Below are 26,363 nucleotides of genomic sequence, written 5' to 3' on the forward strand. Positions count from 1 at the left end.
GGGAAAGAGGGGGAAGAGTGTAAATGTCACAAAGCTTTTAAAAATGTCCCACAAAAAAAAGGAAAAGAAGAGCAAAAATCTGTGCCCCAAAGCAGAAAAACCTCGGGGAAACCGAGCGAAGGTGAGTTGAGAGCATGGTGAGGTTCAGACCCGCTTCCGCATCCTCTTGGACCTCAAGTTTACAGCAGGTGTTGGAGCCCGGAAAAATGAAGCTCTTGAAGAAAAAAAAACAAGAAACCATTCAGCCACACGTTAAAAAGAAAAAAAAAAAGCTTTTTTTTCCCCTCAAATTTCATGACGAAGAACTTTACGAATGTACTATGATTCCGTACACCGTGCGCTCTGTTCCTTCCCTGCTCCGCCTCTTCCCCCGTGGGGGCGTTTGTTTACGTGACGTCTCTACTGTAGTAAGCAGCCCCCGCCCTCTTCTCGGCTTGGTCCTGCCCGCCATGTTTCCCGCGCGGCGCGTCTCCCCTTAAAAGGACAATAGAGGCTACGGGGGCGCGCGGGACCGCTCGGGCTCCCACCCCCGAACACTCTTGTGTGCGCAGGAGCTCACATGCAAATGAGTTCGATTCAAGAGAATTTTGTCCCGGGAACAGCGCTTGCGCAAAGGGAAATCGAAATCTACACCTTCCCGGCCCGAGGTAACAACTGCTGAATTGCAGTAGACAATTTTTCCAGAGCAGGAGGAGCAAGCTAAGGAAGACGTGGGCCCGGTTGACTTGTAGGGCACACTGCACCTCGCGCTTGGTACTGACCGTGGAGAGTTGCTTTAGGAAGGTGAGTAACTCTTATCCTTACCCTTTTCCAAAAATTGTTTCTCGAGACAGTTCTAAATTTTCTTTTCCACTCAGCCCGCCTGCTCTAGACACTGTACCCTATGCAGGAAGTTTTGTCTCGGAGTTGACTCTGCCGGGAGCGCTGCTTAAATTTAATACTAAATCTTCCAATTTGACATAACACGTGTTTTATGTGTCCGAACTTCTTGCTTTTGTTGTAAGGCAAACTAAAAAGACTAGAAAAGTAAAGCGTGCAAATAAGTGCTTGGTAACTGGAGTTAACAGACTCACTTTGAAGGTGACAATGACTTTTTCCAACCGCAGTGTTTGCTTGGATAAAACAAACCAGTCGCCTAAAAAGCCCATTTTCCACAACTCAAGTAGTGAATAATCTGGAAGAGGTCACTTTCTCCAGAGCCTTGGGCTTGTTACTTGGTTGTTGAAATGCTTTGGGGTCGTAACGCCTTTGGGCTCCCCCCCCCCCCCCCCCCCCCCCCCCCCTGGCCCCTGGTTTTTTTTTTTTTTTGTTAAAGTTTTTGGTTTTAACGCCCCTTTTGGGTCCCCCCCCCCCCCATCCACCCCAGTTTCGAGCACGTGTTTTAGTTTGTATGTGTGGAAATTATATGTATTTCGGCTGGAAAACATTGTTTGTTTTTGAGAGTTGGTATTGGGTGGTTTTAAAAATGGTCCTTTTCTCCCTAATTGCTTAGATTAGTAGTTAACACGCGGCTTGGCGTTATTTGCTAAACTCTGGAGAGCTGCGGATGCGACAATGAGACAGAACACGCGGCCGTTTAAAAATAGCTCCAAATCCAAACCCAAATTCTCCTTGGAATATCCCCCAACGTTCCTTGTTCCTGTATTTACTTGCAACATTTGTTTTGCTACAAATTATTCACTTGTAGCTTTGATCTGGACGAACGACAAGGCTCCATTACCTGGGATTTTTCTGGGACTTTATTTTTCTGCAGTTTAAAATGGTAATTTAAATCCAACTTGACTTTGATTTGAAGGGAGTTCTGTTGACCTAACGATTCAAGCGAACCCGAAAAGGGACTGCTTTTCCTTCTAAAACCTGACATGACACGTGCTCCAAGCTGCACTTGTGTTTTTTAGTTTTTAATGTTAGTTGCAGTAACCAAAACCATTTAGTAATTGTTTGGTGGATGATCCCTTCTTCACGGGAGAGTTATTTATTTTAATTTAGAATTTTTTGACGATGGCGTCTTGCTAGTTTAAAAAACAGAGTGAAAGTCTTAACTATCAGCTTCTTTGCCAGAGATTGTCTTGGTATTTCTATCAACGATGTTACAAAACTTTGATTAAATTTCTTCCCTTCTGAGGAAAGGTGAAGGACAAGGGACAGGGGTGCATGTGTCCTTCCATAGGCGTCCTCGTTCTCTCCAAGCCCCCCCCCCACCTCCCCCCTGCGAAAACAATCCGACATCTCAGATGCTGCACGTAGGCAGAGCCTGGCTGGACAGAAAACAAAGAGGGCTGCATGTGCTCGTGCTCCTGGGTGCAAGATCTAGCCAGGGAGGGGACCAGGTTCCGGTTCGGGCTGTTCTGCTGGAGTTGAAGGATAGTTTCTGGAAGGGTTTTTGTTCCCCCACCCTCTCGTGGGGAAACTTTGGCTGCACACACTACTTACTCTAAGGTGCCATACTGGGTGCATGGAGGAGTAGGCGTGTGGCTTTACTTTCAGGCAGGGAGGAAGGAAGCCTTCCAGTCCTCCGTTTAAATATAACTCCAGGAGCTAGCAGACTCTAGCAGCTAAGGTTATGTTTGGGTTTCCGTTCATATCTTTTAAAAGGGTTCTTTTAGATTGCTACCGTTGCTTCGTCGGATCTGTATGCGTGTGCATGGGAGGTCTGTTGATTTGCCTTTGAAGTCGAACTGTTGCCATGTTTGAATTACGTCAGGGTAAAGCCATGAGGAGGAACAAGTCTTAGCAGCGCAGCACAGCACAGTCAGTACAGTGTGGAAGATGAAGGAACGGCCTGTTGGACTCCATGAGCACAGATGCCGGAGTGGGGTTTGGAGTGGCTAGGGCACTGGACTAGAATCGGCTCTTGGGGAAAGGTAACATGTAGTTAACTGAGGAGAGGAAACCCAGAGAGAGGAATTTTACTTTTCCCTCTTATGGCTCTTGGAGAAAGGGCTGAAGAGTAACTTTAAATTCCTAGGATTTTTTTTTTAATTCAAATACAGGGACATTATAAATTATGGCTTTTGTATATTGCAGTTTTTTTCTACCAAACTGTCCCCTTCTCCACCAAATACATTCAAATCTATTATCTAATTAATGAGAGTTACTGTAGAAAGGAGAATTCAGAGTGTAATGAAGGAGGATGAAGTGTAGTTAGTTGCTGTTACTGACATCACAGCCCTGGGTGTCTTTATACACATATATGCATCTGTGTTTGCCACCACTACCTCATCAGATAACCATGAGGAAGTTTAATGGTCACCACTGTTGCTGCTCTAAGGGAAGTGAGTACTGGAACTGAATTCTGTGTGTGTGTGTGTGTGTGTGTGTGTGTGTGTGTGTGTACACACATCAGGGGGACACCATAGAACTGATTTCTACGCGGAGTGTACATATGTACACTCCAGGGGGAGACCATGATTGAAAGGCTGACATTTTTATTTAGGTTGGATTTGAGGAGGACTAAAAGTTTTAGTCAGTAGGACACAACTGTTTCTTTGTGTTTATTTTCTTCCCGTTCTTCTAGCCTCCTACATTTTCTTGAGCACTCAGGAGATTAGAAGATAGTTAAATATAGAATTATTTACCCTGACAAAGACAAAGCTGCCTAAGTGATTCCCCCCCACTGCTTTCTAAAAGTATTTGCCTTGGGTGAGGTTAGTGATTTTTCTTGCCACGCCCTCATTTATTGACTTTTGTCCCCAAGAGGGAAGAGAAAATACCTGTTTTTATTGATAATGAGAAATTCTCAGAAACTGGTTGTAATTAGATTGGTTTATTTTGTAAGATTGAATATACTTAGATTGACTGCTCCCATATCCAACTTAAAGTCTCCGTGTTTTGTTAGAATGTTTTTCTGAAGAGCCTCAGCTTAATGATGCATAGAAAGCTTGGCCTCAGAGCCCCAGAAGAACAGACTTTATGCATAATTGACGGTGTGACTTTGGGCAAGTAGCTTCCCTGTATTCCAGGCCACTCTCTTTAAGTCTGTAAATTGCATGAATAGTGTGGACCTGGAGTGGTAGATTTTCCTCATTAGGGAGCTTCCTGTATTAGTGAAATCACAGGTGTAGTCTCTTTATTGTCTCTGTAGTTATTAAAATTTTAGGGCTAGCCAACCTTGTGTCAGTTTGGTTATGCAAGATGATTTTGGAATCCATGAAAGAGGGTGCTGATAGATAAGATCTCTTGGCTTTTTTCCAGTTTTTGTGAGCTGCTGCTGATTGAACCCCTTATCATTACCTTTTCCTTCTTAAATTTTACTTTTAATTTAGTTTTTATTTAGTTTTTAAACCTGAGCCCAAGTTTAAAAACGGTTCTTTGGTTTTTGTGGGTAGACTACAGTCTAGACATCTTAAAGCAGCACCAAATCATCTTGCTTTTTTCTAGATGTTCCTGATTTCTTTTTGTTTCAAGTTTGACCAAGATGTTTTCAGAAGTGGTTCTGAATGTTATTTGGTTAGTGTGTCTGTAAACAGATTTAAAATACATTGTGTGCTTCTAATTATTAGGTTATTTTCCACTTATCTTTATATGTTACTTGGTCAGCTAAAGCAGAGGTGTCAAACAGCTAGACAATAGCACTCTTCAGTGCAGTCCAAACCAAATTAAAATTTAATTGGGAAATAACTGTTCTGGGTTTTTAAGGTCCAAAACTTTTAGTTTATCCTTAGAATGATATGGTCTTGGAAGAAAATGTAATTAGAACAAACTTTTACAAGACAGATTTATACCAGAAAGCCAGTTTAATAACTCATTATGGGCAATATTGACTTATGGTAGAAAAGCCTATTTGAGAAGCAAGTTAGGATGGGAAGATTGGTTAGTGAAATGTGTTGTATGTGTGTGCATATTATACATATATATGTATACATACACACATATGGCTAGGAAAATGCCTATATATAATGTCTATCAGTTGCCATTCTTGCCACTTTCAATCTATCATGAAATATACTCTATTAAATTCCCAATGTTCTATGAACTGTGCTAGGTTATGTGAATACAAAGACAAAAAAAATTACAGTCCTTGTACCCTTATAAACTGGCCCCTTTCCAGTCTTCTTACACATCATTCCCCTCCATAAACTCTAAGGTCTAGCCACACTGACCTATTTTGACTGTTACTCAAACTTTCCCATGCCTTTGCACTGGCTCTCCCCTCTTCCTAGGATGCCCTCAAGACTGAGCTCCATCGACCTGACATCATCTTTCTGTGGAAGGCCTTTCCCTTAGTACTAAAACTTTACTCCAGCTCCTTTTTTCAGACAAACTGATATGTATATATCAGGGGGAGGCCATATCTCATATAGTTTTTGTGAAGTTGGGTTTAGTTGTTGGGTTTTTCAGCTAAGTGTTTTTGCAATTTATTCTGATTGAATTTTGCTTTACAAGCTTCATCACAACATTCTGGCCTGTCAAGGCCTTTTTGGATGCTTATTCTGTCAAGAAATTTTAGCTTTTCTTCCTAACTTTGTGTTATCTGCAAATATGATAAGTGTACCAACTATAATTTTTTTTTTTTAAGTCACTGATTAAAATGTTAAGTGGCCCTTAGTGGGACATAGACTCCCTGGAACACTTCAGTAGGATCCTTCCAATATGACATCAAACCATTAAATTACCATTCTTTGGTTCCAACACTTGAACCAGTTCTAATTCTTGTTGACCTTTACTGTTGTCTCACCTACATCTCCTCATCTTACCCTTAAGAATAGCATGAGAGATCTTGTCAGATGCTTTACATAAGGTAAACTGTCTATGTCATTTCACTAATCTACCAGGTTGGGAAGGAGAAAATGAGGTTACTCTGGTATAAAGTCATGCAGACTTGTTGTAGTCTACTTCCCTTTTCTAAATGTTGCCTAACCATTCCTTACATTAAAAAAAATTCTAGAATTTTGTGAGGAATTCATTGGTTTTACAGAATCCCTTTTCTTTCTCCTTTTGAAAATGGGACATTTCATTCTCCAATCCTGCTCTCCCATTCTTCACAATCTTTTTTTTTTTTAATGTTGGTCTTGGTGGTACTTGTCTTTATTATATTTTTTTTAGAATAAATTTTTTTATTGTTATCTTTTGTTTCTGGGTGAGAACCCAGATTTTTTTCCTCATATCCTTCCCTCTCCATTCTTCCAGAAAAAGAACAAAAAAAAATCAGCAAAATTTGTCAGCACATTCACAAAACCCTGACTTTATTGTGCAGTGTCCCACATAGATAGAATTCCTCCGATGTTTACTTCTGTAAAGTGGAGGGGAGTAGGAGCGTTGTCTTAACTTCTCTTCTTTGGGTCACAATCAGTTTTGATGGTTTTTTGATTGTTGCTTTTACACATTGTTGCAGTCATTGCGTATGTTGTTTTCCTTTGCATCAGTTCCTGTAAGGCTTTTCATGCTTCTCTGTAGTCATCATATTTATTATGATAGCATAATAATATTCCAATATATTCATATGCTACAATTTTTTGAACCATTTCTTAGTTGATGGGCATCCACTTTGTTGCCAATTCTTTATTGCCACAAAAAGGCTGCTTTAGAAGTATAGTTGTTATGTAACCTTTTAGTTAATAACGTCTTTGATATATATTCCTAGCAGTAGAATCTCTGGGTCAAAGAATGTGGACATTTTAGCCACTTTATTTGCATAATTTCAAATTGTTTCCCAGAGTGGTTATACCAATTCACAGTTCCACCAACCATTAATACATTAGTGGGGGCCTGTCTTATCAAACTCTGTCCATTTTTTACTATTAATTTTTGTCATATTTGACATTTAGCTGAGTGAGGTGTAAAGCCTCTAGATAGTTTTGATTTGCAGTTCTCTTCTTAGTGAGTAAGAACATTTTTTAAGAGTTCTTTAAATAGCTTACAATTCTTGGGAGAATTGTTTCCATAGTCTTTTAAAGATCAGTAACTGATTCACCCATTACATCTGCTACTGCTTTGTGGGCCATATATTATAGTTCCTTGGGGCTGACATTTATCAAAGGCTGCTAGGTGCTTGCTTATCTGGACACTGATCTTGGGTTTCAGCTTCCTATCAGCGTTTTGGTTTTGTTTTTTAGTTCCTCTAATCCAAGGATGATTCTCCTTAAAGGAGTAAAAAGAAGCAAAATAAGCTTAGTGACCCCACCTTTTTTTTTTTTCTGTTATCATCCCTTCTACCCACCAGAAGTGGTCCTATGCCTTTCTTTAGCCTCCTTTCCCCACCATGACTAAAACCAAACCAAATCACTTAGTTGTCATTACATTTTTGCTACTTTTGTATTTAATTTCCATTAGTCCTCTTTCTGTTTTCTGTATTAAAAAAAAAAACAACAGATCTGTTATTTCATCACTATCAGCACCTGCTCTACAAACTAGAGGCACCTTAAGCAGAAGTTAAGTCACTTGTCATATATAACCATCTATGTCAGAGGCAGGACTTATCGAGTCAAGTGCATTTATTAATTCCTATTATTACTTGGCCAGGCACTATGCTAAGTGATGAGGATACAAAGAAAGCCCCCCCCCCCCAAAGTCTATGCTTTCAAGGAGATCACAGTCTAATCAGAGAGAAAATATATATATATAACAATGAACAAACAAAATATACCCAGAATAAATTGGATATGATCACAGAGGGAAGGCGCTAGCATTAAGAAGGATCAGTAAAGACTTCTCTTTTTTAACCGTTATTTAATTTTTTTTAAAATTTTTCCCCACTTGATAGTATTTTATTTTTTTTCTAATTAGATGTAAGGTAGTTTTCAACAGTCATTTTTATAAGATTTTGAGTTCCAAATTTTTTCTTTCTCCTTCCTCAACCCCTTCCTCAAGATGGCAAGCAGTCTGATAAAGGCTCTACATCTACAATCCTTAAATACATTTCCATATTACTGAAAGGACAGTCAGAACAAAAGGGAAAGACTACAAGAAAGAAAAAAGAGAGAAAATAGTATGATTTGATCTGCATTCAGACTCCATAATTCCTTCTCTGGATGTAGATTGCATTTTCCCTCATGAGTCTTTTGGAATTGTCTTAGACGATCTATCACAATTGGTCATCACACAGTGTTGCTGTTACTGTGTGAAGTGTTTTCCTGGTTCTGCTCACTTCACTCAGCATCAGTTCCTGTAAGTCTTACCAGGTTTTTCTGAAATCTACCTGCTCCTCATTTCTTATAGAACAATAGTATTCCATTACATTCGTGTACCACAACTTTTTCAGCCATTCCCCATTGATGGGCATCTCCTCTATTTCCAATTCTTTGCCACCGTAAAGAAAGCTGCTATAAATATTTTTGCACATGTTGGTCTTTTTCCCTTTTTTGTGCTCTCTTTGGGATACAGACCTAGCAGTAGTATTGCTGGATCAAAGGGTATGCACAGTCTTATAGCCTTTTGGGCATAGTTAGGAGAGATTTCTTGCAGAAGGTAAGACTTTAGCTGAGGCTTGCTGCAAGAAGCCAGGGAGTTCAGAAGGCAGAGATGAAGAGGAAGAGAGTTACAGGCATGAGGGGCAGATAATGAAAATGCCAGGAATTTATAGGGGGAGTGTCTTGTGTAAGGAGTGGTAAGAAGGCTAGTGTCACCGGATGTAGGGTATGGAAGAGAGTGAGGTATAAGAAGACTGGAAAGGTAGGGAGGGCCAGATGATAAAGGACTTTAAAAGTCAGACAGAGGATTATATATTTGGTCCTGGAAGAAAGTCACTGGCATTGATTAAATAGATGGCTGATAAAGTCAGACTTATATTTTAGGAAGATCAATTTGATGGCTGAGTGGAGGATGGAGGGAAGTGTCAAAGACTTGAGTCAGAGAAACCAACCAGCAGACTTTTCAAATGGTACAGATAAAAAGGTGATGAGGACCTATGTCAGAGGGGTGTCAGTATCAGAGGAGAGAAGAAAGCAGCACTGAGGTAAGACAGACTCTATAAACTGCCTCTGTAACTACCTGTCTTTTAAAATTTTAAGTTTTTGTTTGTATCTATGAGACTCTAGTCTAGACAGTGGATATTTTCCCCTTATAATTGAAATTTATTTCTCTGTGTCTTCAGCATTTCTTTTAAGTGCTTTCTCCCAATCCTGGACTGACCCTCTGTAGTATTTTGTGTCATAGGATCCCACCTATCATTGAAATTTGCATTCTTAAAATGAAGATCACATGTTAGCCTATATAGCCTTCTGCTTCTCTATCATAAACTCAGAGGTGAAGGGGTCATTTCATCCCAGCAACTAGCTCCTCCATGTTGATAAAAATCAGGTGCAGAATAGAGATTTTTCATTCATTACTCCAGCTTTAGGAGTTAGAAATTATTAAGGCAAGTCAAATTTTTATCCTTTCTGCTTTAGGGATATGTAGAGATATTTAACAGATACTGCAGATAATTGAAGTTCTAGTTCACTATTATTCATGCATATTGCCAGGAAGTTCCTCTTTCTATTCAGGTAGTCTGAAATATTCTGATGACCCATCATTTCTGGTTGTACTTGCCCCTAAAACCTGTTCCTTTTTTTGACTTAATTGTTTCTATCAGCAGCACCATCCAGTCTTTTTAGCAACTGTGGAATAATCTTTGTTTCTTCCCATAACATTTCTTTTATCCAATCCCTCCTTTCTGTTTCCTCTATGACCATTCTAAAAAACTTTTATTTTCACCAACTTGGAATTCTTGTTTATATTGCACACCATCTTCCCTTCCTACCCCTCACCCCTCCAAAAGCTTTCTTATATAGATGTCTGATTATATTACACATTTAAAATCTCAACTAGTTATTTTTTGTCTGAAGAGCAAAGTTTACGTTTATTTTTAAATACTTTTTAGTCATTTGTTTTTACATTGCTCAAATTTCCCCTGCTATTGTTCCCCTAATCCCCTCTTATCAAGCTATCCTATTTGACAATAAATATTTTAAAAAGAGAAAGAAGTGGGGGAGGAACCTATCAAAATGAACTACTATAACAACGAAAAAATCCAAAAATATATGCAGTGTTCCACACATGTGGACACCCCTCTCCTCTACACACACATGTGCAAAGAAGTGTGTGTGTGTGTGGGGGGGGAATCTTCTCATATATCTTCTTGGGAGCCATACTTATTCTTTCTAATTTTGCAACTAACTTTACTTGCATTGTCAGTTCATATAAGTCTTAACATGCTTCTTAGCATGGAAATGCTTAACCTGGATGCTTCTTAGCATAACAGTCATCATTTCTTACAGCACAATAATTTTCATTTCATTTATGTACAACAGCTTGTTTAGCCATTACTCTATCTATGATGAATCTACTTTGTTTTCAGTTCTTCCCACCAAAAAAAGCAAATCCCTTCCTTTACCTCCTTTCAAGGATCGCTGCAATCTGATGTCACGCTCCCCTTTCAGTCTCATACTCCGTTTCAATCTCTCAACATTATAGGCACTCTAAAAAAGCCTGCTAGCCTTAGTGGTATCTACACTCATTATGTGCTTGGCACTCACCATTCCTGGAACACTGACTTCTTGCCTGTCTTCCTTTAAGAAGGCTCACTGTTCCCTATCTAGAATCCTTCCCCTCTTTTGCCTGTTGATCAGCCCTTTAAAGCTTAACTCATCAAAAGCATTTATCCAGTGCTTACTATGTGCTGTATTACCTGTATAAATGATTACAAGTGAAACCGGTTATACTGAAATACGGTTATCAGAATATTTTCAAAAGTTTGCAGATCTCAGGTTAAGAAACTCTTCACATCGTCCGGTGAAACGGTTCTATTAGAATTTTCAGCACAAAACGCTTTCCTTAAACTAATGTTTATCTTTTTTTCTCCAGGGAAACTGAGTGCTTTTCTCATATTGGAATTATTTTTTTAATTGAGTTAAATTTTTTTATAACAAATTTATTTTTGTCTTCCTTCAGCCCTACCTTGATTGATTAGAAAAATATAAAATCCTTTTAACAAATATACATGAGTCTAGCAAAATAAATTTCTTGTGTTGGTCATGTCTAAACTCATATTTCATTCTGTACCACAAGTCTGTCACCTGTCTGGTCTTCCATATCTTGGTTGGTCAAAGTTATCTGTCTTTCCAGCTTTGTTATGTAATTGTTTTCCTGCTTACTTCACTTTGAATCATCTTTTCATACAAGTTTTCCCAGGTTTCTCTGAAGCCATCCTTTACATCATTTCTGATAGCACAGGAGTCCTTTGTTCAACCATTTCCCCAATTTATGTCTTCTCAGTTTCTAGTTCTTTGAAACTAGGAAAAGAGCTTCTAAAATATTTTAGTGTACATGGGTCCTTCTTTGATCTCTTTGGGACATAGACCTGTTGCTGCATCAGAGAGTTAAAAACAGTTTAGTACCTTTTGGGATATAGTTCCAAATTGCTTTCCAGAATTAATGGCTAGACCAATTCACAGATCCACCAACAGTGCAATTAATGATAATAATCATTATTACTGCAATAGTAATAAATAATGACTAGCATTTGTATAAGTTTTTTGGGTCTACAAAACACTGTACATATGTATTATCCCATTTGATAATGTGTTTTCCCAACACTTCCAGCATTTTAGATTGGTATTATTTCTTCCTCTGAAGTAGTTTGTTGAAGGAGAATGATAATGATTTTAGTGTTGAGACTGGAAATAGAAGAATAGACTTTAAGTCCTGACCTGAACCTTCCTCCCTAGTATATATTTATTATTTTCAAATATCTTTGGGGGGGGGGAACCAAAACTCCCTCATGCAAACAAGTGAACTAGTAAGTAAAATCCAACCTAGTGGAAAGAACATAATATCCAGCAGAAGCTTTTTTTCAGGCTATTAACTTTCCACAAAGAAAGTTCCTCAAACAGTAGGGAGAAAAGATTAGGAAATTTAATTTATTTTGTCTGGAAGTCTCTAAGCAAAATTTCTTAAACTGTTTAATGGGCAAACCCCACCTCCCACCATACCCCACACATTTCTACAACGTAGTCCAAGGGGTTCTTAATAATTATAGACACATGCAACATCAAACTTAGGGTTTTATTGCCTCAGTCATCACTTGCAAACTACTGATCCCAGTCCAAAAGAGGCGTATTATAATTTCTAATTTCAGGTAAAAATTATGAGCATTGACCTTGGTCAGAGGCCAAGGACGGAACTGAAGGTATGTTGTTTAAGATCAGGACTTTTAGCACCTAAGGAAGGTGCAATGGTGTTATCCCCTCCATGTCTCAACTACCTCTTCTGGCCAACTTGCAGCCTAGCTTTGTAGGAGTCAGCAAAGGAATTGCCCTGGATTGCTCTCCCTGGGGCTGTTTGCAGAGCATAGTTGGACATTATGGTTTATACAAGAAGTGTTTTTTTTTCTTTGGAGCTCCTGCCTAATGTAAGCGGTGTATGGAATATCACATTACAGCATCTGTAACTCTCTTGAAGGGTATGTGGACTGATTACTCCTTTTCAGTCTTCTCATCCAAGTCATACCCACTAACCTAGGTAACCTACTGTGGACACTTACTCTTATTCTCTGGCCTGGCTTGTTCATTCCAACCTGTTCTTAAACTAAAACATCCAGGTTCACAGAGCAGAATCACAACCATGCTGTTACACTCAAACCCTCTCAGTACTAGAGTTCCCTATTGTTGGCAAAATACACTTCCCTATTCATCACTTTAGCTCTATAGCCCCTACCAATATTCTTCCATTTATACAAAATCAGCTACTCACTAAGATCTTAAATATAACTATTTACTTAAACAGCCAAAAGAAATAATACAGGGATTTATATTAAGCAAATGCCCCAGTAATACATCATGATCTACAACCTGGGTCACACTTTTCTCACCAGTGTACTTCAGTATCTTTGTAAGGAAAGTTCTTAGGTTCAGACTCAGAGGTCTCTCTGAAAACATCCCACATTAGCTTATAGTTAGTAACCAAATTTGGCAAAAAAAACCACTTCATATGGAAGGTACAATAACTTATATAAGAGTGCTTTCCGTAAGAATTCCTGTTTCTCCACCTGTGTTTCTGCTACAATCTTTCTTTTGGCTACTCCTCTCCCTTTATTAATCAACCAACAAGCATCTATTAAGTGTATATGCTAAGCACTGACTCTCCACTCTCCTTCACCCCTTTCTGTTTATTTGTCATCTGTTCTCTTCTCGCTACCTAGATAGATGTAAGTATTCCTTTTTGTTGAATATCCTGTGGGTATCATACTTTGAATTCTTGGACAGAACATTTCTACTTACCAGTGCAGACTAATATCCCTATACTTCCCTATGTGATTCTTGTCCACAGAGGATCTCTGCAATGCATTTGAGACCTTATGCTGGTTCATTTGATATCTCTAGGGTACTGCTATATAGCATTGTCCATCTGTTGTCTCTCATTTTCACCACCTCTGATCATAAATGTATTTATGTTTTATCCTACTTCTTTCACTCAGATCATTGTTGGTAAATAGAAAATATGGTCACTTTAGAAAGGAGCTAGTGTGAATCTTGTATTCATTCCCATTTGTAGTTTCAGATGTTGTCAGACTGCCTGTACTAGATCCTAGAAGGAATGGGATTTCATTGTATTAAAGTTTGAATAAAAGAAATCATCTAGTCAGACTCACCATTTTGCAGATACCGGTAAGTAAATTGAACGGCAGAAAGAAAACTCCACAGGTAGATCCTGGAGTTCAAACGCTGTTCTTTGCAAATACTCTCTCCCTCACTCTTCCCCTTTCACTCCTGGTTCTCTTCCTACTTGTCTGAAGACTCCTTTTCAGTCTTCTCATCCAAGTCACACCCACTGACCTAGGTAGCCCACATGTCTTTGTCCTAGACCCTCTGGCATAGTGCCTGGCACATAGTAGGTGCTATATAAATTTATCATTCCCTTTCCTTCCCACTATACCACTTCACTTAATTTAAATATCAACTCTCCTTCCTTATCCCCCTGCCCCCCTGCAATAGGAAACCTTTCCCAGTCCCTCTTAATTTGAGTGCCTGCCTTCTGTTCCTATTTATCCTGTATAGAGCTTGTTTATACTTAGTTCTTGTCTCCCTCATTATATTGAGAGCTCCTCTAGTGCAAGGACTTTTGTATCCCCAGCGCTTAGCACTGTGCCTGGCACATAGTGGGCTCTTAAATGTTTATTGACTGCCCAATTGGTATTTCTTCCAGTTTATCCAAAATTTTGTTTTCATGAAAACAAATGCAGCCACCCTTCCTTCTTTGAAGAGTTAGAAGACTCTGTGTGTGTGTGTGTGTGTGTGTGTGTGTGTGAGAGAGAGAGAGAGAGAGACAGACAGACAGACAGACAGACAGAGACCAGGACAGGGACAGAGAGATATGTTTTCTCCTCACTTTTAAATCTTTGTCATAAAGGCAGTCTTGCTGGGGAGGTGAAGAGGGATGTTATAAATAGAGGCAATATGAAAACAAAAGTTAAAACATAGAAAAATTTAAAAATAAATGAAGGGCTAGAACTCAGGGAGAATGCAGAGAATGGGAAGGGATTCAGTCAGTCACAAGTCAGGAAGAAATTCACCCAACTTCAGGTTCATAGCCTCTTGGTATTCTCATTCTCTTGAACATTAAAAATTGTGCTGTTTTTTTTTTTTTAAAGCAGTTGGGGTTAAGTAACTTGCTCAAGGTTACACAGCCAGTTATTTTTGTGTGGGTGCGGAGTATCTGAAGCTGAAACCGATCCCAGTTCCTGGGTCTCCCGACTCCAGGGCCAATGCTCCTACTCACTGCACCACCTGGCCACCCCTAAGCAATTGGGGTTAAGTAACTTGCTCAAGGTTACACGGCCAGTTATTTTGTATGGGTGTTAAGTATCTGAGGCCAGAATCGATCCCAGGTCTCCTGACTCTGGAGCCGACGCTCTTACTCACTGCATCACCTGGCCGCCCCCAGTGGCTTTTTGGGGGGGAGGGGGTTGGAGGGGTTAGGTAGGGCAATTGGGGTTAAGTGATTTGCCCAAGATCACACAGCTAGTTTTTGTGTTAAGTGTCTGAGGTCAGATTTGAACTCAGGTCCTTCTGACTCCAGGGCTGGTGCTCTATTCACTGTGCTACCTAGCCGCCCCCCAAAAAATTGTGCTGTGTATTTCTTAAGTAATATTCAAGTGGTAGCCAAGATCTCTGGGATCATAGATCTGGAGCTGGAAAGGTCAGTCTAGTAAGTCCAGTGGCTTTGTTTTACAGATGAGGATACTGAGGCCCAGAGAAGGAGAGGCGGGCTTTGAACCCAGAACCCCATTCTGGGGTACGTGTTGGACAAAGACTGGAAAGTCTAGAGAGGAGCCTGAAGAAGAATAAAGAAATAATCAGAAGCATTTATCTTATCTTCTCTTTTCTGCTGTCACTGCTACTGTCTTAGTATAGTTACTTGCTACTCTTAACTGAGCTTTTTTTGTTCCTTTCCCATACATTTCACCACTGCTGTAGTAATTGACTTCTTATTTCTTGGCTTTCAAAGACTTTGACCACCTGATTACTGATTATTTTTCTAACCTTATTTCACTACCCCCTTGCACATATCCTATTCTCCCAGCAAACTGGACTACTAGCCATTCCCTAGTTTAAGAACTCTCCTTTGCAAATATTTACCAGGAAGAAATTCATTCCCCCTCTTCCCTCCCTAGCTCTGTGTTTTGATAGGCCTAGTTTAAATGCCACATTCTCCAGGATACACTCCCTGGTTTCTTCCACTTTCATTCATCACCATACCAATACATGGTGGAAGTGATCAAGGGATCCCTTCTGTACCTTGTCTCTTACCTACCCTGTTTTGATGTCTTTTTCCTTTATTCTTTTAATTTTATGACTTGTGTTATTTGTTACTTGTTGACTCCAAACCTTATCTCATTCCCCCATTTGTAAATTCCATAAACACCAGGACTAGTTGCTTTTTCCCCCATATCCCCAGTACTTCATATAGAGCACCTCATGTAGCTGTTGAATTTGATGACATATGACTTTGATATAGCATATTTATATACTTATTAGCATTACAACAACCCCATGAAAAAGGTACTACTGGTATTAAAATTCCTTAGTTTATAGATGAGGAAACTTGAGGTTCTGAGATTCAGGTGACATGACTTCCAAATGGTGATGTGTATAGTGTTGGGTTTGAAGTCAGCTAGACCTGAGTTTAGCAGGATTCAAATCTAATCTTCCTGGTTCAGTTAGCTATGCCATGCTGCTTCTTATGAGAGAGAGAGAGAGAAATCACTCATGCTTCAAAATGTGTTCTGGTACTGAAAGAAATACTGCCCACTAAGCTATTCATAATTATACCCTATCTTTTTGGTGCTTTCATTGTAAACCACTGTGAAAATACCCAATTCTCATGTTGGAGGTTGGGGTGGGCACACCTTTTGTAACACTGGGTACTTTTACAGGAGACCAGAACACAGTTCATCCATTACCAAAGTGCTCTTAAAAAGACCTTATTAGTTTGTGACATTTTAATATTATATAATTAAAATTAATGCATCATTGACTAAAAATCATCAAAGGTTAATAACCAATTTGGATAAAATAGAAAATTTTTTTAAAGCGGTTACCCAAATAAAGTTGGAATGGGAAGTAAAACAGTAAAGTAAGGAAAATATTTGTCTCCTGATTGGGTATACAACCTACCTAGTTGAATATACAAAGTATACAGGGACCCAATACACTAAAAAGCAATTTGAACCTTAGATCAGGCAGAAATAGTTCGTAGGAACATTTGGAGTGGAGATGGTGTCCAGATTTTGTACATCTCATTTCTTTTGAGCTGCTGTAATTCTGCTTTGCTCATAGAGCACAGCCTCTTCTTTGATGTGGGCACACCATGCTGGACAACCCTGTGCCCAGTATCTCCCATGTCACCATATTGATTCCAGAGTTCTACAGAGAGACCTTGAGAGTGTCCCTGGATCACTTCTAATCACTATTATGTGAACACCTGCCTTATATGAGTTCTCTGTAAAATAAGTACATTTACATTTTGTATTTGAACAGTGTGGCCAACCCATCCATCAAAAGTTGCTCTCCATGCAGTAGCATTTTGAAGGCTTGAGAAAGGACGGCAGTGTCTAGTACCTTATCTTGCCAGGTGATTTTCAGAATATTCCTAAGACAATTCAAATGGAAGCAATTCTGTTTCCTGACATGGGATTGGTAAATTGTCAAGGTTTCACAGGCATACAACAATGTAATGTACAACAGCCCTGTAGACCTGCAGCTTGGTTAAGGAGTATAAATAATACTACCCTTTTCTACTGTACCTTTTTTTTTTTTAAGCAATCGGGGTTAAGTAACTTGCTCAAGGTTACACAGCCAGTTATTTCTGGGACACTGGAACCGGTGCTCTTACTCGCTGAGCCACCTGGCCGCCCCTTCCCGTACTTTCTTTTGGAGCCTTCTAAACACAAAACTAGCTCTGGCAGTGTGTGAGTCAACCTCATTATCAATGTGTACATACCTGGAGAGTATACTGACAAGTTAAGTGAACTTAATCCACAGTATTTGAAATTTCTCCATTTGCTGTAACTGTTGGTTCCACATATGGATGGTGTGGTGTTGGCTGGTGGAGAACTCTGTTTTCTTGGTGTTAATTGTTAGATCAAAATTAGCTCAAGCAGCAGAAAATTGATTCATAATTTGTTGCATCTCAGCTACTGTATTGAGTATAGTCATCTGAACAAAAAGTTTGTGCATCAATTCTCCCCCCACTTTAGTCTTAGTTTTTGTAGCCTTTTCAAGTTAAATAATTTATTGTCAATGTGGTAGCTGACCTTGATGCTGTTTTCATCCTCATTGAAGGCATCCAACAACATCACTGAAAACATCTTGCCAAAAAGCATGGGAACAAGCACGTGGTCCAGTGTCCCTCCATTGATGATTGGGAAAGTGTGAGATCATCCTCTTTTTTCCAGAACATGGAGGCTGAGGTGGAGATGGGGGTAGAGGTGGTGGTCCTACCAGTTCAGAACATTTTGTATGTATATTAGTGTTGTATTGCTTATTAACTTCTTTGTTCAGTTGAAAAATTCTGTGTGGAGTGGGTGCTTCCAAAAATATTTTGAAAACAAAAAGTACCTGTCTCAGCTTGAAAAAAACTAATCAAGCTTTTATTAACTATCTACTTTTTGTTCAGACATTATCCAGTAGGCCCTCATGGAGGAGGGTGCCATTTCAGTTGATCTTTAAAGGAAACTGGAAACTCCAAGAGATAAAATGTATAAACTTTCAGAGGTGGTGAACAGTCTAATGCTAGATAAGGTGGAATGTCCTATATGAGGGAAATATTCTGACACTGGAATCTTAAGGAAGGAATATCTTGCTTTTGAAACTCTTTGGGGGGTCTTTGCTTCCAGGAGTGGTTCATAGGTAAAGAATGGAAATCTGGGAATTTGGGTATTCTGGTGGCTTATAGGGTCCCACCTTATTCCCACAGGAATGTTTGTTTGCAAATGTAATATAAAAACATTATCTACAACTTCTGTGACAGATACCTTATCTCCTTTTCCATTCTTTACCTCTTCCTCCCTCCCCATTATTATCTCTTTTGAGATTTAGTACCAACTTCAGAAGTATTTGCTTTTAATGGCAACTCTGGGAAGCCTAAATACCTTGTGTAAGTGGAGGAATAGATTGCTCCTAATAGTGAAATTTCAGGCCTTAGAAGAGATGGTGTGGAGTGGGGAAGATATTAGATATAATTTGAGAGATGAAGTATGTTTCTCTCCTCTCCCCCCATTGCCACAGGCTATAGAGAATAGGTTTTCCTAAATGTTAGCCTGAATTGTAGAAGTATTCTAAATAACAGGTGAGGGAATAATGTAGTCCTTCATATTGTCCAAGCCTCTTAACAAAAATGATACTTAAGTTTGCTGGGGAGGAGAGGGAAGGGAAAAGGAAGAAGCATTTATTAAGCACTTTGTGCCAGGACACTGAGCTAAATACTTCACAAATATCTCATTTAATCACAAAAATCCTAGGAAGTAGGTGCTGTTATTGTCCTCATTTTACAGTTGAGGAAACTGAGGCAGGTAGTAGTTAGGTGACTTGCTCTATTCAGGTCCGATTTAGCTGCTACATCTCTGCATTTCTTTATTGGCAATCCTATGTTAACTTATGGAAAATTTGTTTTTAAAAAATTTCTTTGTAGAAAATGTCCTATGGCCAGAAGTTTATTGATTAAGAAAAAATCCATAACTTTAAACCACTAGTCTAAAACTAATCTGTTTTATATTCAAAAAAGTCCAAAAGTTGCACAAAATTACTACCATGCTCTTTGGTTTAATCTCTCAGGATTCAAATTTTGCCCTTTTTTGTCATTGATATGCAGTACATTCTTTTTCTTTATCTTATTGACTATCTCATTTATATTTAAAATAATGCTTATTCCAACTCCCTAATTTTACAGACTAGTATATAACTGAGGCTGCTGGGCCTCAAGTTCCTCTGATGCATACTGCTGGGTAGTCCTGGGTAAAGCTTTTAAACTCTTAATGCAACTAAGTTGCCTAAGGCAACTCTCCAAGACTGAAGTTTCCTCATCTGGGAATTTTCCTTACTAATGAAATCACTGGTCTACTATCTATAAGTAATTAACTTTAAATTGATTATTGAATAAAAATAGGAACCAAAGTCCTAGCATCTTATTATCACTCATAAGAATCAAATGAAGTTTTGTAATGTAAAGACTTTACCTCTATATAAATGTCCATGGTAGGACTGGGCTGAGGGGATAAGGTACGTGTTTGTCCTTAACTGACATTTGTGATATAGCTCATCTTTTTTTTTTTTTTTTTGCCTTTTGGAGGGCAATTGGGGTTAAGTAACTTGCCTAAGGTTACATGTTTTTTTTTGGCTAGTTTTTTTTTGTTTGTGGATGTTAAGTGTCTGAGGCCAGAACCGAACCCCTGTCCTCCTGACTCTGGGGCTGGTGCTTTACTCACTGTGCCACTCACCCCCCCCCCCCCCCATATAGCTTATCTTGTTTGTTACACACAGCTTACAAAATGTTTCCGCAGCAAAGACTATTACAGTATTTAGCATTTAGTTACAGTTGTCAAAGAAATGCTTTCTAATTTTTTTCTTTGCCTAGAAGAAAATTCCTGCTGTTCCTTGGATCTAAATATAAAATCCAGGATCTAGGGTAAAATCTTCTGTTTGACTAAGCAAGCACCTTTCATAACCTTTCCAGCCTTATACATTATTTTCCCTTTTTCTGTGATCCAGTGCTGACTGTCCTCCATGCCTGTAATTCTCCACCTCCTGGCATCCCTGGTTCCTGTCAAGTCTCAGCTAAAGTCACACCTGTAAGAATCCTTTTTCAATTTTGGTGTTTTCTCTCTGAGACTACTCCTAGTTTATTCTGTCTATTTGTGCATAATTGTTTACATGTTTGTCTCTCCCCTTCAGACTGATCTCTTAGAAAACAAGAACTGGTTTTGCCTCTCATTATCTCCAGCACTTAGTACAGTGTACATAGCACATAGAAGGCACTACTTGACATGACTTGAAAAGAAAGTATACTTTCCTATTGTTTCTCTCTCACACACCAATGGGATTGTATAGGAGCATCATCTGTTACCATTCATCAGTTAGGAAACAGATGGCACTAGCTTCTTTCTTTTGAAACACAGCTAGACTGGAAGATAATGCTCATGAGAGTTGAAGCAAAAACTACAAGAAAAGATATTTAAAATGACAGTCTCTAAGTTCATACTAGACAAATAAAGAACATGATTTTAGAAGCCATTTATGTCCTAGGGTTCAATATATCTCATGAAAATGTTGGTAGGTAATCTCAGGATCCCCAAAACATCAACAATGGCTTAAAATTGGATTGTTATAAACAAACCCAAAAATGAAACCTATGTGTTTTGTATCATCTATAGATTCCCAACTACTTTTCAAGTAAGGAAATTATATGCTGAGAAGAAATATAATAGGTTGGTTAAGTAGCAGGTTGTCCATTTAGGATTGTTTATGATCTGTATGTAATTATGTTTGACTGTCCTCCTCTATGCTTTGAATAGCCATAGGAGTAGTATACTGTTTGAAACTGTCTCTTTGCACAAACATACCCCATCCTCTTGTTCATCTCAGGTAAATAAGAATTTTTGTGACAGGAAAGAGATTAATACAGCCACTATTAAAAGTATCCTATTTGCACTGGAAATCTGTTGAGCTTGATTTAGGAAAGAAACAAATTATTCCCCCAAAGGAGGAGAATTATATACAAATTCTGTAAAAGTCACAGAGCTCCTCTCAGCTTGGGGTGGAGTCAAATCTTTAACCCAGTGAACTTTAGAGGTTGTTATATATGGTAGGAACCAATTACTCCTGCTTCTCTTTGGAATTTTTTATGAACTGTTTTAACTATGGCTCAAATCACAAAATATTTTGCTTTTAAACAAAAAAAAGATTTGAGGAGGGTTATAACCATATTTGAACCATATACTGTGTTAATGAGACAAACAGGACTTCCTCCCCCTGCTTGTACTTCCTTTTTTTTTCTCCTTTTAATTCATTTGAAGCATAATAAATTCTGCCCTAGCATTTTAGCTTTGCATGAATGTTTCAAATGTGTGTCTTGTAAACAGCATCATTGGATTGTGCTTCCTAATCAGTTTTGTTTCACTGTGCAGCCATTCTCCCTTCATATTCGTGATTTTGAGTATGATTGTACTCCTTTACACTTTTTTTCTCTGTCCTCTACCTTCCTTTTATTAGTGTAGATAACATTTATCATGAAGTTAGCCAACACCAAATTAAATAACTATTTCCTTATGCCGAGTAGAACAGGAAAGGATTTTTATGTGTTATGTGGAGCTTACTTTTTCCTTTTAAGTATTAAATTCAACATGTAACTTTATTTTTAAAATAATTTTATATATAACATTTTTGTTTTTACAACACCTTGATACTTTCTTACCAAGAATGTTCTTCCCTCTCTCCTCATACTTTATAACAAAGAATTTTTTTGGAAAAGAGGAAAATTTAGCAAAACTTATCAATGTACTAAAAAAATCTGACATTGTATTCAGTATTCCATACCTAGGTTTCTTGATTGTTTTGTGGTAGTTGTTTCTTTTCACTTATAGTCATTATATTTATTATTTTCCTGACTCTGCCTACTTCACTTTGCAGTTCAGGTTTTTCCGTGGTTCAATGTATTCATCATGCTCATCACTTTACTTATATCAGCAATAGGCTATTTCATTCTTAAATCACAATTTGCTTAATTATTCCTCATTCAGTAGGCAACTACTTTTAACTACTTTGTTTCTAATTCTTTGCTACTACAATAAATAATGCTGTAAATAATTGGTTGTCAGTGACCTCCTTTGGGATGTATGCCTAGCAGCAGAATCTCAGATGGCATCACTTAATTCCTTCTAAATTGCTTCCCAGAAAGGTACCCATTCACAGCTCTACTAACAGTGCATTAGAGTGCCTGTATTTCCATGTTCTGTACAACACTGACCATTCCTTTCTTTTGTCATCTTTGCCAGTTTGCTGTGTGAGATAAAAACATCAGGGTTTCAGTTTGCATTTCTCTAAATTTTTAGTCCTTTGGAACATTCTTTCATGTTGTTGTTAATAGTTTTCAGTTCTTCCTTTTGGGGACAGTTCCTGTCCTTTATTTCTCTACTATCAAGAGCTTTTGTACAAACAAATGCATAAAAGTAAAAATAGTAAATGTATATTTTACCAACCATAATGCAATAAAAATTACATGTAATAAAAGGCCTTTGAAGCAAAGAAAAAATTAATTAGAAACTAATCCTAAAGACTGGGTAGGTCAAAGAACAAATCAAAGAAATAATGATTTCATTAAAGGTAATGACAATAGATAATATACATATACCAACACTTGAGGGATCCAACCAAAGCAGTATTTCAGGGGAAAATTTATTTCTCTAAATGTTCAGCAATAAAAGAGAAAAATAATATCATTAAAAATAGGGCATACAACTAAAAAAAAAACTTTGAAAATCAACAAATTAAAAGCCTTCAGTTAAACACCAAAATAGAAATCTTGAAAATCAAAGGAGATATTAACGATTACAAGGGAAAAAAAACTACAACTAGGAGCTTATTTGTTTGTTGAGGGGAGGGATAAAATAGATGAGGTGTTAACCAATTTGATTAAAGAAAGAAGAAAACAAATTTCCAGTAACAAAAAAATGAAAAAGGTGAATTCACAGTCAGTGAAGAAAAAACAAAAGTGATTAGCCATTTCACCGATCTCTGTGCCAATAAAAGTGACAATCTAAATTAAATGGATTAAGGTATACAAAAATATAAATTGCCCAGATTAATAGAACAAGAAGTAGAGTGCTTAAATAAGCTTATCTTAGAAAAATAAGTTGAATGAGTTATAAATGATTTCCCAAAGAGGGGAAAAACCCAGGACAAGATACATTTACAAATAAATTCTACCATTTAAAGGACATTAAAATTCTAATACTACATAAACTAAAAAAAAAGTAAAGAAGGGATAATTCTTTCTACGGCACAAATACGGTCTTGATACCTAAACCAAGAACTATCAAAAGAGAGAAAGAAAATTGGAAAAAATTGAAGAGCAATTTCCCTAATGAATATAATTTTTAAATAAAATACTAGGAAGAAGACTGTAACAGCATACTATTGTATGGGACAGAGACCAATACAAAGGAAAGCAGAAAATGAGTTTATTACTTTCTCATGAGAAAGGGTACGGCTCCTTGTTGCTTTAATGGCACCAGCCAGGGAAGTCCAAATTAATTCCAGAAAGTAAGGTCCTTTTACTTAACGCAAGGTGCACCCGACCCCCTTCACCTTATCCACATTGGCTGGGCTTCAGGGGGCACAATCTATTCAAGTGAATCTTCTCCAGCAACAAAGAACAAAAGAGAAGAAAAGGTGGGAAAGACATGCGAGAGTTTGTAAGAGTGCACAGTTTAGGTTGTGTTGCAAAATGTGGAAAAACTGTTAACCCTTTGAGGAGGGTTCACTTCTGAGAAATCATCCCTCACAGCCCCCCCTTTTCTATTTCTTACAACTTGAAGACTCCTCACACCATTGCTGGAAGACCTCTTCCAATAATTCTTTTTGAGAATCCCCATCAAGGTGGTCTCAGACTGGCATACAACCCTGACTTTTCGGAACCATCAATTTAATATCTTCTTTCCCTTCTATTTTCACCTTGGATCAATTGTATCATACAGGGGAGACACACTGGGAGTAGGATAATTCCACTAAAAGATACGATTCTCTTGGCTAAGGGGTGGAGGACAACGTGCTAGTCCCAGAACTGAGGCCTAGGGGCCAGAGGCAAAAGAAAGTACCTGCAGCAAAGCAAGGGTATAGCAACCAACAGAAACAGTAAAACTGCAACAGTTTTCTTGGTCATGAATGTGTCGATTCCTTTTTCTAAGTCAGTTTTAAAGTTCTGGGATGTGGTGATACCACAGTTCGCTGGGTTGGGGCTGGCACCAGTCCCTTCACTCGGGCATGATGAAATGTTGGCCTTTCCACTTAAAACAAAAAAACTCCTTTTTCTAAAAAAAATTATTTATCATTAGTTCACAACAACAGAATGACAGATTTAGTTTCAGTATAAGGAACAGCTGTCTCACAATTTGAGCTCTCTCCCTTTGAAGAACATTAGGCCATCAGAGCCAGTCATTTTACCTTTCACCTGGGTTCTGCATTTCTTGTCCAAAGTCCATTTCTTCTGGCAATCCAGGTCAGCCAAAGCTTGTTGGTAGTTATCCTCTTGTTCGTTGTGGTCACCCTTTCTAAGAGCAGTAGGGTAGTTGCCATGGACTCTTTCCCAGGCTGTCAGCTCCAGCCATAAGGCCCCAGGCCCTCTAAATTCCATCATGCTGATATTTGGGTACCTACTTAAGAAAGATAACTCAGGATGGAAAAGGCATCCAGGGACCCAAGCACAAAATCATCTGACTTAGTTCATATTCCTCTTGGGAGCAGCTGCAGGATGAATGAAAGAGTATCTTTCATTCCCTACCGTGTTTCCCCGATAATAAGACACTGTCTTATTATTTTTTTTGACAGAAAAACACCAGAGGGCTTATTTTAATAAACAGGTAAATGTGAACAAAAAAATGTACCTTTATTCAATAAGCAAATCACTGGGGAAGAACAGGATGACACGCTCACTGCTGCAGCTCTGATTGGATGCAGCTTGGAGCGCGGTGTGCGTTTGGGGGGGGGGTGCATACAGAGGGTACCGTAATGTAGCGTGTAGCGCAGGGGATCACCTTCACTACAGTAGCAATCTCAATAGGGCTTATTTTCGGGGGAGGGCTTATTTTAGAGGAATCTTACACAGTAAGGGGAGGGCTTATTTTCGGGATAGGTCTTATTATCGGGGAAACACGGTAATTGCTTATGCAAAATCTTGAGACAGACTGCCCCACGTGTTCCAGATGATGGTTGAAGAAAGAGAACAAGCTAGAATCTTTATTTTCTCTTTTAACTGACAAAAACTAGCTCCCTACAGCTGCTAAGGGGCTGGAGGAGTTCTGGGTTTATTATGCCACACCAAAACACCAAGTACTTCACCATTGAGCCATCCATCACATGACTGGAAGCTGCCAGCAAGTTCATCTATGACATGTCCAAGTGCTGGGTCATAAACATGTTGGCCAAAACCAGGAAAGGCAACCTTACAATCCTCTGTGGCATGGCCCTGGTTAAAGTTAGCAGTGAGGATACAAAGATAGACCTTGCTTTTAAGGCACTTGCAATTTAATAGGATGAAAAAAAGAGACAGTTACACAAATAATTGGGATTTAAGAGAAGAATATGAAAAGTGCAGGGGAGGGAAGTGCTATGAGAAATTTGTAGAGAGAGGTCACAATATCACATGATTTTGCCCAAGTCATCCTGCTAATCTGCCATTCTGATCTCTTTATTTTTCCATTTCAAAACTTCAATGGTGCCCTATTCCTGATGAAATGAAGTATAAACTCACAAACCTGGCATTTAAACAAACCCCTAACACTCACACATGATCTGACTTTAATCTCCATTTCCAGCCTGATCTCACACTATTTCTCCTCATGTTTTCTGAATCTTGGCCCCACTGGATTATTCACTGTCCCCTATTTTCATCCTGATCTCTCTTACTATTATGCCTTTATTCACACTCCCAATTGTGCCTGTAATGAGTTCTGGCTACTGAAGTCCTTTTTTTGTTGAAATCTTACTCTTCTCTCCAACTCCAGCTCAGGGGCCTCCCTCTGGTGTGTTTCCTAAATCCTCATTTGTCTAAAAGGAGTGAGTTGTTTTTGTTTGTTTTTTAGGACAGGGAAGACCTGAGTTCGTCGGTAAGCTGAGGTAAAAGCTGTTAAAATATAAGCTCCTTGAGAGTAGGAATTGTTTAATTCTTTGTCTCTG

At 38.6% G+C, this 26,363-nt stretch overlaps 1 protein-coding gene across 4 annotated transcripts in view; it reads left to right on the forward strand.

The window, feature by feature from the left end:
* Positions 1-429: 429 nt before the first annotated feature.
* SINHCAF (SIN3-HDAC complex associated factor) overlaps positions 430-26,363 on the forward strand; it is a 45,078-nt gene continuing 19,144 nt past the window's right edge. Inside the window, exon 1 of one of the 4 annotated variants that reach the window (XM_069094865.1) lies at positions 430-783. The gene's annotated coding sequence lies outside the window, so the exon portion shown is untranslated. Of the gene's footprint in view, positions 784-2,712; positions 2,865-26,363 lie in introns of those variants that run through there. The other 3 variants (XM_069094864.1, XM_069094867.1, XM_069094866.1) reach the window with 3 other exon arrangements.

Source organism: Petaurus breviceps, unplaced genomic scaffold (genome assembly GCF_028583685.1).
Source record: "Petaurus breviceps papuanus isolate PSGF00001 unplaced genomic scaffold, PetGlider_PUasm1.0 221, whole genome shotgun sequence".
NCBI classification, from domain to species: Eukaryota; Metazoa; Chordata; class Mammalia; order Diprotodontia; family Petauridae; genus Petaurus; species Petaurus breviceps.